Consider the following 15,446-nt stretch of genomic DNA (forward strand, 5'->3'; position numbering starts at 1 on the left):
AAACCACCATGGCACATGTATACCTGTGTAACAAACCTGCATATTCTGCACATGTACCCCAGAACTTAAAGTATAATAAAAAATTATTATTATTTGATAATAGATCAGTATGCTTCTGTAGAGGAAAACAAAGAGAAGTACACTTGAAAAGAAATTATCACTCTCTTGATTAGGAAATATAATGTCAGTCCCAAAAATAAGAGGTAGCTGTTTTATAGTTTCTAAGTTTTACACATTTTATAAGGAAGATAAACAGGAAAGAGTTAGCTAAGAATGAAGATAAAGAGTTATAAAGTGTCAGCAGAAAGTGAATAAAAAGGTTGATTCCATAAATAAATATTTATTAAGCATGTATTGTATTTCAGATACCTGAATTACCAGTGAATAAGATAAGCACTTTCATGAAATTCATTAACGTAAGCATTGAAAATTACAAATATTCCTCTATGAGCTGTATTAGCTATATCCCAAAATTTAATAGGTGTATTTTCATTATCATCTAGTTTAAATATTTTTAACTTTCCATGTAACTTATTACTTTACAATAAGTTGTTTAATTTCCAAATATTTAGAAGTGATCAAAAAGATATTTTGCATAATTTCAATCCTTTTAAATTTATTGAGGTATTCGTATGGCTCATATGATGGTCTACCTTCATAAATGAACCATATTCCTTGAACTGCAATTGCTGACTGAAAGAATTTAATGGTTAATTGGTTGACGAGGGTGATGATAACCCAGAGAAATACATTTCTTTTCCCAGATGAGACTGCCACTCAGAGAAGTAAAAAACATACCAACAAAAACCATGCAGGTGTGGTTGTTAGTGAATTTATGTGGACATAGACAAGCTTGCTAGAGAAGAGAAGGTGGTAAGCAGAGATCATACATGTCTTGGAAAATTGAGAAACCCAAGTACCGATGGCCAGTGACAGTTCACTATACATTATAGATACATCATTCAGATGAGAGGTATCTTAAGATAGCAATATTATATAAAGAAAAGTCAAGTAGATCCAAATGGGACTATGCATGTCTAAAACAAAACAAAAAATAAAGCAAAGGACAAAGTTATGTTTTCTGGCTAAAATTTAAAATTTTTACTTTTACAATTTTTATGACACTGAGCCATTATGACATAATTTTTCCGATCTTTGTTAGTATTGGCATAGAATAGTAAACAACTAATGGAAAAGAGTCAATAGGTCAAGCAAATTCTAATAAATTTATATTGAAATTGAGACAATATCTGAGTTTAAAAATGTACCTCCCCCCTTACACACACACACACACACACACAATTTAAGAAAAAATGGCCAATCTATTTAGGCAGAACATTGTATTTCCAAAGGCTTTCCTTTCTAGAGGTAACAAAAAGCAGAATCCTCTGGAGAGGATTTTGGAGAATGGAGAAAGTCTTTACTCTCAGAAGGAACAAATAGGGGACTTTGTGATGGAAGATGTCCACTTAGCCATCCAGATCAGTCAGTCAATCAGCTCAGTGCTCAGTGGAGCACAGAGGCCTCAGGCACACATCTCCAAGTCTCTTACACACAGGTTACAGAAGCCTCATCTCTTTTTAAAATCATGGCTATGAATAATTTTTCCAGAAAAATAAGAAGCATTAGTCATAGCCTACTTAAGCAAATACGCTTAAAGGCCTTGAAATCGCAAGGCAATTACTCTAGGTTTGTGAATAATGACATCTAATTAAAATGTTAAATTAAGTTCAGTAGTGATACCAACTTGTTTATACATTCAAACTAATTTCAGTAAAGTAAATTTAGCCTACAGAGATTATATACTTTGGCACTATCTATTATAATAAAATTATGAATGAGATTTTAAGATTAGATGATGACTATGTAACTCCTCCAATTTCCCATTGAAAGATTCATTGTGGGGGAGAAGGAGAGGAGGAAGAAGAAGGGGGAGGAGAAAAGAAGGAAAAAGGAGGAGGGAGAGGTGGAAGGAAACCTGTACACCAAGAGATCAAAACTTCTAACTTCCTTGGAAGCCAGCAATATTCATCAATGCTATGTCAGGCCTCAGAAAAAAATTCCACTAATCAAAGCATAATTCAGTCCCTGAAAACAACCTAGCAAATCCTTACATGTACTCCTTCTATAGTGATAGAGAATACTGACAGTCCAAAAAGTCCTAGTAGTTAGCCTTCATCCACCTCATGCCCCTTCCTACAAAATTTCTTATTTTTTTTAATTTTCATGGTGAGAGACCTATGCATGCACCAGCTTGAATGTGTTAATCAGTACTAATACTTTGTATGTTTACAACATGAACAGGGCTGATCTGTATCTTTTTGCAAAGGGAAACACCAAAATATGAATTAAGGAAGAAATTAAAAACAAAACAAAACTCATTACATTTTAGTGGGGAGATTAAGATATTTGGTAACAGTGTGAAATAGAATAGACTTCTGGGAGCTCTGAAGTTGATGAATTATGTAAAGAGGAGTCATGTGAATCAATGCAGGTAACTCCCCAACACAGAAATAAGTAAACACAGGGAGGGGCATTGTGCTGAGCTCTCCCCTACTAGTATCTTCTAGTAGAGGAAAGTAGTATTGCTAATTCCTGAAAGGAAATCAGAGGGCCCTAGGGCAGCATTAATGGAAACTCCATTGAGAGGTTTATTTTCAATGAGTTAGGATTCTAAGATGGGTAATGCATTGATGCCAAAGAGATATCATGTGACCAGTTGTTGGTAATGAGCTGATGTGTTGAGTTGAAGATTACATACACTTTCAAGATTCAACCATCCCCAAGATTTCTCTATCCATTGCCTATGTTACAGTCTTTACTGGGAAAACTACTACCACCATGCAATCTTGCCACATTATCTCCACCTAAAAGTGTGCTTTCCTGGCTGTAGCAGCTGGACTCAGGAAATGCAAACTCCAGTGAGCAATCTCAGTCTTCTTCAGTCCTCAAGTCTGGGGGAATCCCCTTCTTCCATATGCAAAAGAATGAGCTTTAACAAGTTTGGTTCAGGCAGTTACTTGTCAATTCCCTTACTCTATTTAATTATGATCATCTAAGTAGATAGTGAAAGAAAGTATACTCTTTATATAATATTTATACCTCTTCAAAGAGAAATGCATACTCAGTGAAGGATGACTTCTTGATCTCTGCATATTACCATTCACCTTAACCAACAGGACTCTATAGCAGGATTGTGTGCCTTTTCTAAGTTCAAAATGTTGGTAAGTGGCAGAGCTAGTATACAGATTCAGATGTGAAAACCCAGATTCTCGACTACAACTTCATTTATCTTCGATACCACAGGATTTGGAATTACAAATAATTCTAATAGAGTGTTGCATTTTAATCATTTTGGGGCCTGACAAATTTTACATCTTTTCCTACTTGACACTTTCTTGATCTTATTGATTTTAACAAAAACTATGATAATCCTTCTTTTTTTATATTTCCTCCTTATCTACTACCTTCTTAAAAGTTTCCATATAGAATACCCAGATTAAGAAGGCCTTCAAGTGACACTATTTATCAGTATATCCTAAAATATGAGAATATGTTTTATCTTTAAATAGATTGAAGAGACTGAATCTTTTCCTATTCAACAGAAAGTCATATTTTTATTATGTAAGTAAAGTATACTTGTGTATTTCTTCTTATACCAATATCAAAACAAAATACTTGGTCGAGGTCAATGCCATTTAAACAATACTATAATCATGTGAAAGCCAAACCTTAAGTAAATTTATGGGGTTTGTTTTAGGTTACCAAGTTCCTTAATTCTACACAACTTTCAAAGATTTACCATGCAGGTTGCAATTCTCTCCTCTTTCCCCACTGAAACTTATTTGTTCAGGGCATCCTAACAAATATCCTAAACTTCCAGCCTTATAGAAGAATCAACTGCCAAGAACAAAATGACTTCATGGTAGAGTAATTAATGTACATCATTCCTTGTTGAAGATATCCTAAGGGATAATATTATATAAGGTAGACACAAAGCATCTGGTCATGATGAGACATGGAGAATGTTTAAAAGACAGAGTGAAATGTTAAATGGCTAAATTTTGACAGAGGGATGAAGTTAAGAAAATCCAAAGAATTAATCACTAGCTAGAAGAGCAAGCTTTGGAGGGCCTCAGATTTCAAAGACAGGGCATAAAAAAAAAAAGTCCAAAGAAGCGATGAGAAAATGAATCAACGTCTCACTGAAATAGAACTTGAGGAAGGAAAATAGTTCTACTATAAATATGGTCAAATTATGACACAATGATAAATAGGTAGACCACCACAATCTTTAAATGTTTGACTATTACTTGGCAAAGCAAGATATTCTGATCTTCTTTATTGAGTTTGTTTTCCCCTCCCTAATTGTAACATCCTTAATTGTACCCACTGGATTTGATCATGTTAAATTCTCACCATTAGTTTGATTATAGAAAGAGCACTACACTTTTTCTTCCTTTGTCTTCCGCCATGATCTTATTCATCAAGAAAAGTGATTAGATCTCAAGCAAGTGCAGAAGCACTCTCAAAAGCAAGAAAAAAATTACTCTTTTGCTGGATTTTTTTCTCTTGCTCTAAGTCACTTTATGTATCTGAAAAACAAAACAAGTTTTATTGTCAATAAAACACTGGTCAATAAATTCTCCTCTCTCACTTAAGACCGCCTTGCCTTACTGTGAAAACATGTTCTTACCTATTTTTAAAAAAGAAAAAGTAGAAACTTAATGTTGGATTAAATACGTTATTTTGTTTCATTACTGATAGAATATTGGAAGTGAAACCAAACAGCAAATAGCATGATTTCTACTTTTATTTCCTCATAATTCTGAAGACAAAGGGGATTTTTTTCTACTAAGCAAAAGATCTTTATTTGTATAAACTGATTAAGAGGCTGTGAATGATTCAAATAAATTATGCTTTTCAGTGCTACAAGCATCAATAGCGGGTGAAAGAGGGAAAGAAATGGTTGAGGGTATGCATAAGACTCCTGTTCAGGAGGCTGGTGGGTGGTTAGACTCATGATATAGCATAAGTATTTGAATAATATCAAGGGAAAAAGGAAAGTAAATCTGTTGTCAAAGAAAATTCTCTCCAGCCACAGCAGGGATTGAGGCACATGTAGGGATAGTTCACACTGGGCATGCTTTACTCAAGAACTACCACAATTTCTTATCTGCCAAGGGATAAGCCCCTTGAGAATCCTCAGAATAATGGCTCCCTAGGTTTTTCTAGGTATTTTTTTCTCAGCCTGCTGCTGGCCTTTTGCTTCTCTGGTACAAATCAGTTCATTCCATCTGTCTCTCTTTTGTCTTTCTGTATTCAAGCCTTCACTATTTCTCCCAGGGAATGTTCTCCCAGAACAAAGCTAATAAAATCTCAATTACTACATTTTAAAAGTGCCTTTAACTGACTTAAACATAAGACCTAACACCATAAAAACCCTAGAAGAAAATCTAGGCAAAACCATTCGGGACATAGGAGTAGGCAAGGACTTCATGACCAAAACACCAAAAGCATTGGCAACAAAAGCCAAAATAGACAAATGGGACCTAATCAAACTCCACAGCTTCTGCACGGCAAAAGAAACCATCATTAGAGTGAATCACCAACAAACAGAATGGGAAAAAATGTTTGCAGTTTACCCATCTGACAAAGGGCTGATATCCAGAATTTACAGAGAACTAAAACAGATTTACAAGAAAAAAAAAAACAAGCCCATTCAAAAGTGGGCAAAGGATATGAACAGACACTTTACAAAAGAAGACATACATGAGGCCAACAAACATATGAAAAAATGCTAATCATCACTGGTCAATAGAGAAATGCAAATCAAAACTACATTGAGATGCCATCTCACGCCAGTTAGAATGCTGATTATTAAAAAATCTGGAGACAGCAGATGCTGGAGAGGATGTGGAGAAATAGGAACACTTTTACACTGCTAGTGGGAGTGTAAATTAGTTCAACCATTGTGGAAGACTGTGGCGATTCCTCAAGGACCTAGAAATAGAAATTCCATTTGACCCAGTCATCCCATTACTGGGGATATATCCAGAGGATTATAAATCGTTCTACTATAAGGACACATGCACACGAATGTTCACTGCAGCACTGTTTACAATAGCAAAGACCTGAACCAACCCAAATGCCCATCAATGTTAGACTGGACAGGGAAAAGGTGGCACATATACACCATGGAATATTATGCAGCTATAAAAAACGATGAGTTTGTGTCCTTTGTAGGGACATGGATGAACCTGGAGACCATCATTCTCAGCAAACTGACACAAGAACAGAAAATGAAATACTGTATGTTCTCACTCATAGGTGGGTGTTGAACAATGAGAACACATGGACACAGGGAGGGGAGCACTACACACTGGGGTCTGTTGGAGGGAATAGGGGAGGGGAATTGGGGGGTGGGGAGTTGGGGAGAGAAAGCATGGGGAGAAATGCCAGATATGGGTGAAAGGGAGGAAGGCAGCAAATCACACTACCACCTGTGTACCTATGCAACTATCTTGTATGTTCTTCACATGTACTCCAAAACCTAAAATGCAATGAAAAAAAAAAGTGCCTTTAACCAAAGAAAAGGTTTAAAAAGGTGGAGAGGAGTAGGGTGGGGAGGATGAGAAAAAATATGGAGATGAACCATCTGGGGAAAGAAAGAATTTGTAGAATAAAAATAAAAAAAGAATAAGAAGTTGTAGAGACACCATGATACACCTTCCCTAAGGGGTCTGGGGAAGAGGACATGGCCAAAGGTAACTAACCTTTAGGTTTGATACTGAATTCTACTAGTAACCTATTTCTTTCTAACCTAAGAGTTTAGAACCACTTTATCAAATCCTGTTGGCATTTTTACTAGAATTTCAATCTGAAGTAATATATTTCATTGTTTAAGGCCATTTGAGTGTAGTCTTTAGTTCACTGCAGCTAAATAGAGAAGCAAAAAAAATGTTTTTAAGTATATTACAATTTTCCTAACCAATAGTTGGCAAAAGCAAATCCTACATACAAAAGAATCAGTGGATAGGCTGTCAGGCTTCCAGTTAGATTCTTTGACATTCACTCTTTGCTAATTTCTTCCTCATGTTGACGAAAAGAAAAGCTATAGTTGTCTGTTACAATTTTCCTAACCAATAGTTGGCAAAAGCAAATCCTACATACAAAAGAATCAGTGGATAGACTGTCAGGCTTCCAGTTAGATTCTTTGAAATTCACTCTTTGCTAATTTCTTCCTCGTGTTGAAGAAAAGAAAAGCTATAGTTGTCTGTTTATAGCTTTCTTCCTCACAATTTTAAGTGTCCTTCTGACTTGAAGTTTTGCATAGAGACAAAGAAAATTGACCTACTGCCCTGACAAACAAACATGCTAGTATGAAATGCTATCTCCTTGGCATGCTCTGGTCATTCTCAATGCTGTTAACAGTTTCTCTTAACCATTTCCATTATAAAATGACCCTCAGTAAACCAGCTGTAGTGACCATCTTCACTGTACACAGGTGTTCTTAAGTCCTAAATTGATGCCTTGCTTTCCCCAAGATCTCCCTAAACAGGGGCCCTCCCAAATCAGATTTGGTGATAAGTTATACTTTGTACTTTCACTTGACTTACTTTTCCCCATCCCAATCCTCTTGAACCACTTCTCCAAATGGATCAAGAACAGTTCCAAACTGGCACTAGGAGCAACTTCTTCACCTTCCCTTCAGGAACATCTGTTTCCACTACTTTTTCCACAGCAGTTTGAAAACATATAGGAGTTTAAATCTATACTATCACCATTCTTTAATTCAAGATATGTAATATTCTATGGTATCTATGTTAATAACCATCTAGAATATGCAACTGAGACCACAACTCAATCTTTCAGAAATACATATTCAACATTTTCTGTGTTTTAGATACTATGTTGAAAAGCACTAAATGTTGAAAATAGTATTATCTAATATCGTGCAAAAAATCTACCTTTTCATAACAATAATATGGAATAATAGAACTTTATGTGTTATTACCTATATTCAACATAAGATTTGTTAAAATTGGTTAAAATATGTAGATACCACCTGCTACAGTCATACCTCACTTTGTCTAGTTTGAGATCACCTATTCAATAATTAATGTATTATATTGTGCATAATTACATATTATTTAGAGCTAATATTTTATCTTTTTTAGGAAAGTGGAACACTTTACCTATTAATTTAATGAAACATGTACCTGTTAAAAAGAAGTAAATATTAATCCTATGATAAGCTAATCTTCTAAAATATACCCCCAAGTATTACATCTCTATAAATATATTATCATATCTAATTTCTGGAGTTTTTTCTTTAACGATTACAAATTATGTGTTTGCACTCTGGCCTGCAGAATTCCTAGTATCATAAAAAGTAAAAGCATATCATTTTATCTTTGCAAATTAGTATCCCTTATTTCTCTGTGAAGGAATTAAGGAAAAATAATTAAAGCATTAAAGTGATCAGCATTCAAATGTGAAAAAGAAAATATCCCATAGCATTTTCCCTTGCTTTCCAAGTAATCCTTTAACCTAAATTCCTAGGTTCCAGAAACTTTTTCTTGTTCTCTTCTAAGGTCACTCACATAAGCCATCCCACACCACATCTTTTTTTCTTTCTTTCTTTTCTTTTTTTATTTATGAGACTGAGTCTCACTCTGTTGCCAGGCTGGATTGTAGTGGCATGATCTTGGTTCACTGCAACCTCTGAGGTTCAAGTGATTCTCCTGCCTCAACTTCCCAAGTAGCTGGGACTACAGGCACACACAACCAAGCCCAGCTAATTTTTGTATGTCTAGTAGAGACACAGTTTTACCATGTTGGCCAGGATAGTCTCAATCTCCTGACCTCAGTCTCCCAAAATGTTGGGATTACAGGTATGAGCCCACCTCAACCTCCCAGTGTCGGGATTACAGGGTAAACCACTGTACCCAGCTCCACACCATATCTTAATTCCTTAGTCAAGTAAATTGAGTCACACATACATTTGAAGCCCAATTGCAGGAATGGAAAGAGAAAAGTTTTTATTTTTCTATTACCTACCACTAAGAATGTAGTAACTCCTGGTTGTGAGGTCTCACATTTCTTTGTGGATAGATAATTACAAAAATTATCACTTTGCTTCTGCTGAGAGCTGCCTGCTACCTTAATACACAGTGAAGTGAAAATTCTGTAATTGTCACTATTTTAAAAGATGATAATTTAAATAGTTACCCAGAGGCATCATGTGATCCTATCAATTGGCAAGATGTGATACAAGCGCACACCTCAGGATGAACACAGAGGTTGTCATGTCAACACTGAAATTTGGCAAACTGCTCTAAAATACTAAAGTGTTCTGTGAATGCCAGGAATGCATGTGAATGTGTGGTTTCTACTTGTATGCCTTACTGACTGACCACCTGGTCAGAGTGTTGTAAGAAAGGTGCAATCAGATTTACAGTTGTGCCTTTGGCTCTGGCTTACAGCTCTCCGCTCCTTTGACTCACTGGGGCTTTGCATCACTCCCTTAATCCCTATTGCATTGAATATTTGGAAAATATGTGCCATCTGGTCAATATCAAGATGGATTTTTAATTTAAGTTTTAGCAGTGGGAAATTTGAAAAAAAAAAGTGTAACAATTTAAGCAGCAATGCAGTGAAATCTGGAATGTATAAGGAACACCAAAATTAATTCCATACTTTAATTGAAAAATTGTTGGCTTCCCCCGGCCTTCCCCTGTAGAATGAGGAATACACAGAAGACAAATTATTTAATATACCATCACATTTTAGAGCTGTGGCCAAAGATGTATTAATTGTTAATCTCACATCTAAACATCCACTCATAAATCAATGTGGATGGCCTTGAAAAGCAAAGATTTAACTTCCTTTGCTCCAAAATAGAATAGTAAAATACTTCATAGAGGTTCAATTAGCACGACAACATAGTTTATGCACCTTAATTAATAATTTCTAGCTGTTTGCAGAGTAAAATTTTAGAATACTTATCTAGAGCTTTTGAGATATTGATCATATTGAATTTCCTTATCAAATTATCTCCCCAAACACTTCCAAGGCAACAAGCCCTGAATGCTATGAATGTGGTATTGTTTGATTGGTCTTCAGAAAACAAAATCAAACAGGGCAGTCACACACATTTACTCCAACAAGTTTTGTGGCATACAAAGCTATTATACTAAACAATTTATATTTTACTACACTGTGCAGTGTTTATTGTTATTTGGAGACATGAAGACAAGATGTAGACAAAGGAGAAACATGAACATAAAGGCAAAACTGAGAAGGAGTAGTGCTTGACAAACAGCCTGCTAAGGAGTACAGGGCTGTTAGCTATAAGGCCTGGGTGGGGAGTTTCTGGAAATGAGTATAGGGACAGAGGTTTCAACCATGTAATGAAAGGCATGGAATGTTTTAAGAAAATATGTGATATAGTAATATTAGTATCTCTGATGTTAATGCGGAAATAGATTGAAAAGCAGAAGATCAGAGCTGAGGAGACCAAGTAAAAGAAAATGAATAAGGACAGAGCCAAGTAGGGATGAAGAGAAGAAAACCTGACAATTACAATGTTGATGAACACTATTTTCCTAGTGCCTCGTGTACACTTTCAAGCCTACTGCTTTTAAAACGGTGTCTTATTACACCTGCCCCAGTCGCTCCTCAAGCTCTATTATACTCCCCTATTCATAGATGAGAAAATTGAGCACTGAAAAGGTAAGATTTCCTCCAAGGTCACACAACAGATAAAGAGATTTTGAATCAAATCTAATTTCGAAGGCACACTCATTGAATAACGATAAAGAGGGAAAAGAAGAAAACGAGTTAATGGTTTTCTTAGCAGCAAATCTGTCCTCTCAATCTTTACTTTCTATATTCAGTACCACTTTCATTAAAGTAAAAAAAGTAACAAATCATTTGCATTGCTTTTAATTAACTTCATAGAATAATAAAGAAATCACAATGCAGTAAAATAGGGATTCATTAACAAGTATTATAATATTATACTACTATAGACTCTGAGAAAGATTCAAAAAGTATAATGTTTCTTTCTAATTTTATCTTCTCATTCCAAATACCTAGTATGGTGGACCAGGTGAACACACAATATATTGTTTAATGGAGAGGATTAGATATCAACTACGCCCATCTCCTCATTTATAAATGAGTAACCTGAGATCCAGCTTAGCCCTGTGACTTGATAAAGCAGTCCACGAAAATCACATCTTCTGACTTCAGTGAATCCAATATCATTTTTATAAATAGTTAATTTATTTTAATAGAATCATTACCAGAATAGCACAGAGAATCAACATTACAAATATGTACTTTAAAGTATAAGAACTCAATTAGAAAAGTATAGTCAATGGATAAAATGTACTTGATAATAAGTCTATAAAAACCATTTTGTTACCACTAATTAGAAATTTGCTTGGTTTATCCAAAATCTGGCATTATGCAGAACAATTGAACGTTTATTTATATTTCTTTTAATGTATAATTTCTGACATCTGTTTGCTGAAACATTTTAACTTGCTTTAGTTTTCTATTGCCATATATTTATATTAAAATTCACACACATGTGAAAATGGAAAAAAGGAAATGACTTGCCACTATCTGATTCTGAGGCCCATGTTTTCATTATTATTATATAATTAGGTATCTCCTGACCCCATTGGGCCATAATGGGAACTACCAATAACAGAGAGAATTCTGTCGTTTATTTGAGGATGAAATGTTTCCTCTAAGAGGATTTCAACATGTTCTCCACACAGAAAATATGCTAATAGGATGCTTTTGAGCATAATTTTTATGCATTTGTTGTCTTTAAAGGGACCAACCAGACCCAGCCTCACCTTCTTCCTGTGTGGAGCTCCAACAGCAGTGTTCTAGAAGTTCAACTATAAGGCCTAAGTAATGTTTTTGCACCAGACCCCAGAAGTTAAGTTTATCAGTCAGTGGAATACTGATGTTAGGTTTCAGAAAGTGCCAAACAAGAATAAGGTTCCTCCACCATTTCAGCAGAGGGCACACTCTTGGCAGCTTTTGTTGCTGGTTGCTTCCTGGATGTTTTAATACCAGTTGATTTGTCAGCAATGAGCCATTGTAGAAATGCTGTCGAAGTATGGATCCCAGACTGGTGGCTGCAAACTGTTTACTAACAGATTGATGCTCAATAAGGAGATTGAGTCAGAATATAAGTCAACTGTGTCACTAAGTTCACTATTTAGCAGAGCTGGTATCATGTGTGTTGTGAGAGGGGCAAGACTCAATGAAAGAGGCAGTACACTGATTTTCATTCTGATGTAAGCTATCTCATCTTTGACTGGGACTTCACAGAATTCCTTTCATAGCTGGCCTATCTCCTCATTCAGATGGAGATCCGCAAGCTAAAGGCAGTGTTGATGATGTTAAGAAGCAAAACAGCAACCTCAGAGGATTTCAAAATGGCTAATTTTCTTGATGAAATTATATAAAATTAGCCTAAGTGTTGTATATTATATTAAGAATGAAAAAGATGTACACTTCGTATTGCTGTGACTGAAGATGACTATTGACCCTTTAAAATATATTAAGTTTCTTTCTATTGGCCTTTTATAACTTATTATTTCATCAATATTCAAATAAAGAATTGAAAGTTAAGAATGTTCTGAGAAGTTGGTATAAGATGTGCATACCAAGACGTTTTGAGGATTTGATTATTATTGACTACATGTTCATCATTTTCAAGCCTAGAATTAACCTTTACATTATTGCATGAGTAAAGGAAGGGACATTTTGTTTTCAGATTTTCCATGGATATCAACCTTTGATGAAAACCAAATTTTTCTTTCTTAATCTGAGCATAGTGGTAATTTTAAAATTATTAAATGTTCTACAATGTTCTAGATTGTCACTGATGCTAGCTATTACAATACAACAGAGATGCGAGGCTTTAATGAGCCTTATCAAATGAATTACATGTGCTTGGCCATTTCTTGGGTCTCAGACATATTTATTTTCATGTTTATTTTCAAAAAGCAATTTAAAAATTGAAGTCAACACAGTATAAATACTTCACTTTCACATCAATTTCTAAGATGAAAGGGGTGGTTTAATGGAGTGTGAGAAATAGCATCAGTTTTATGAAGACTTTTATTATCAGAGTGGAAGATTTTAAGAACATTCCCTTGTAAGAAGAAAACAATATAAGAAAAATATTACAGTCAACATTTTTCTGTTGTTTTAAAACTATTTGGCCGTCATGTTTTCCATACTATTCTAGATTAATCAGCGATCTCAAAGGGCTACAAAACTGAAACACAATACTAGCAACACTTTAGGGCTCAGACAGAACATTATGAAGTAATAACTTATTATACTTTGTGGTTATGTAGGTAAAGCCAGTTTTCCTGAAAAAGGCATAGGCGTGTTTCTTGCAGATTCCCTCATTCTTCCAATCAGATGCTAAATGTTTGGAAAGCAGAATGCTATTAACCAAAGAATAATATATTATATACCAGCTCCTAAAAATGCAATCTCTTTGAAATAGTAGTTTCTGTGGTTGGTTGCAGACTCCAGAAAATGAGTTATGCAAATTCTGGAAGATTCTTAACATCGACTAAAATAATCAAATACACATTTGGGCAAGTTTCACACACTGACTATGTACACCACTGTAGAAATCATTAGCTACAGCATCTGTTAATAGTGGAAAATTAGCAATTTTATCTGTCTAAAGATAATAACATTTCTGAAAAATTTCTTCAATTAACAGTTGTTAATTAATTCCTCCAATTAACAGCAAATTATTTTATCTGTTGCATGTTGAGTTGCTTTGAATTTTTTTTGAAATCCTTAAAATGAGCTTTTAATTGAGCAAAATAACAGTTTTTAATAACTTCACATGTAAATAAATCTAGGTGGTATTACAATATGACTTGGAAAGTGTATAAAGTTTAAAAAGAGCAACAATCAGCATCACAAGAGGCAAGGTTTTTACAGCTCTATTTAATTTTCATGAAGATTTATTTATCATTTTCTTCCTTTTATAGATTGTGCTTTTTGTGTCAAGTCTAAGAACACTTTGTCTAGCCTTAGATTCTGGATATTTTCTTCTCTGTGTTTTCTAAAAGTTTTATAGTTTACATTTTACAACACTTCAGACTAGAATTCATTTTGAGTTTGTTTCTATGTAAGATTTGACATTTAGGTTAAGGTTCATTTTTTGGTCCATGGATGTCCTATTGCTCTAGCACTATTTTTTCAATGTGCTGTCCTTCCTCCATTGAATTGCTTTTGCACTTTTGTCAAAAATAAGTTGAATATCTGTATGGGCCTGTTTTGCTTTCTCTATTCTATTCTCTCTACCAATTTCACATATTTGATTACTGTAGCTACATGGTGAGCCATAATATTGGGTAGAGTGATTCCTTGAGCTTTATTCTTTGTCAGGATTGTTTTATTTATTTCAGGACATAAGCCTTTCAACATTAATTTCAGAATAAGTTTGTCTATGTCTACAAAAAACCTTATGGAGATTTTGATGGGAAATACATTAAACCTATAAATAAATGTAGGAAGAATAAATATCTTTATCATGTTAATCTTCCAATCCATGAACACAGTCTGTCTCTCCATTTATTTAGGATTTCGATATTTTTGAACAACACTGGAAACTTTCAGCATGCATACCCTATACATATTTTGTTTAAACAAATACCTCAGTCCAATTTACCAGCTAATAGGCACTCTTTCTTCAACTACTATATGGATTCTTCTTACATTTGCAATGATATATTTCTTAATAATGATACCATTCATAATCTGTTTGGAAATCTAAAATTCTACTTACTTCTGAGATATTCTCTCCTTTCTTTTTGCTGACAAATCTGCTCTATATGATGTGTTCCTCTCAAAAGCTTCAATTGTGCTAGGATAAGCTATAGGACATGTTTTCTAAATTTGTATTTTGATAGACTGTGTTATTTTAAACAGATGAGGTTGCTAAACATGGTCATTTAGCAGAAATGGTTCGAAGAATTAGCCAAAAAGAATTAGTATGCTTTAAGAAAATGGAATATAAATTTATAATAAGCATACATCAGAGAGGAGAAATACAAAATGAAGTTAGTGCTTATAGAACTGATGTTTAATTGCTCTAGTCAAATAAATTAATAAAGAATGATATAGTCTAAAGATTATTCCTGAGTACTACCAATTTCAGCTAATCCTCTCTACAAATACAGAAATTAATATATACATGCTTAATATCTGTACTAGCTTTACAAAACTATATTTTTTGCTTTCCACTTTAAATCAAGTCTCAACAGCATTTGCACATGACATCCCAGACTCTAATTTCTTCCACTGATGTTTCCTTTCCTTTCTTTTCAGTAGTCGATATAGTTTGGCTCTGTGTCCCCACCCAAATCTCATCTTGAATT

General features: G+C 34.5%; 1 long non-coding RNA gene across 1 annotated transcript in view; it reads right to left on the minus strand.

The window, feature by feature from the left end:
• Window positions 1-15,446, minus strand: part of LOC144582359 (uncharacterized) — a 557,277-nt gene that overhangs the window by 508,073 nt on the left and 33,758 nt on the right. The gene's annotated exons all lie outside the window — the stretch shown is intronic.

The sequence above is a fragment of the Callithrix jacchus genome, chromosome 4 (assembly GCF_049354715.1).
Source record: "Callithrix jacchus isolate 240 chromosome 4, calJac240_pri, whole genome shotgun sequence".
In the NCBI taxonomy this organism is placed as follows: Eukaryota; Metazoa; Chordata; class Mammalia; order Primates; family Cebidae; genus Callithrix; species Callithrix jacchus.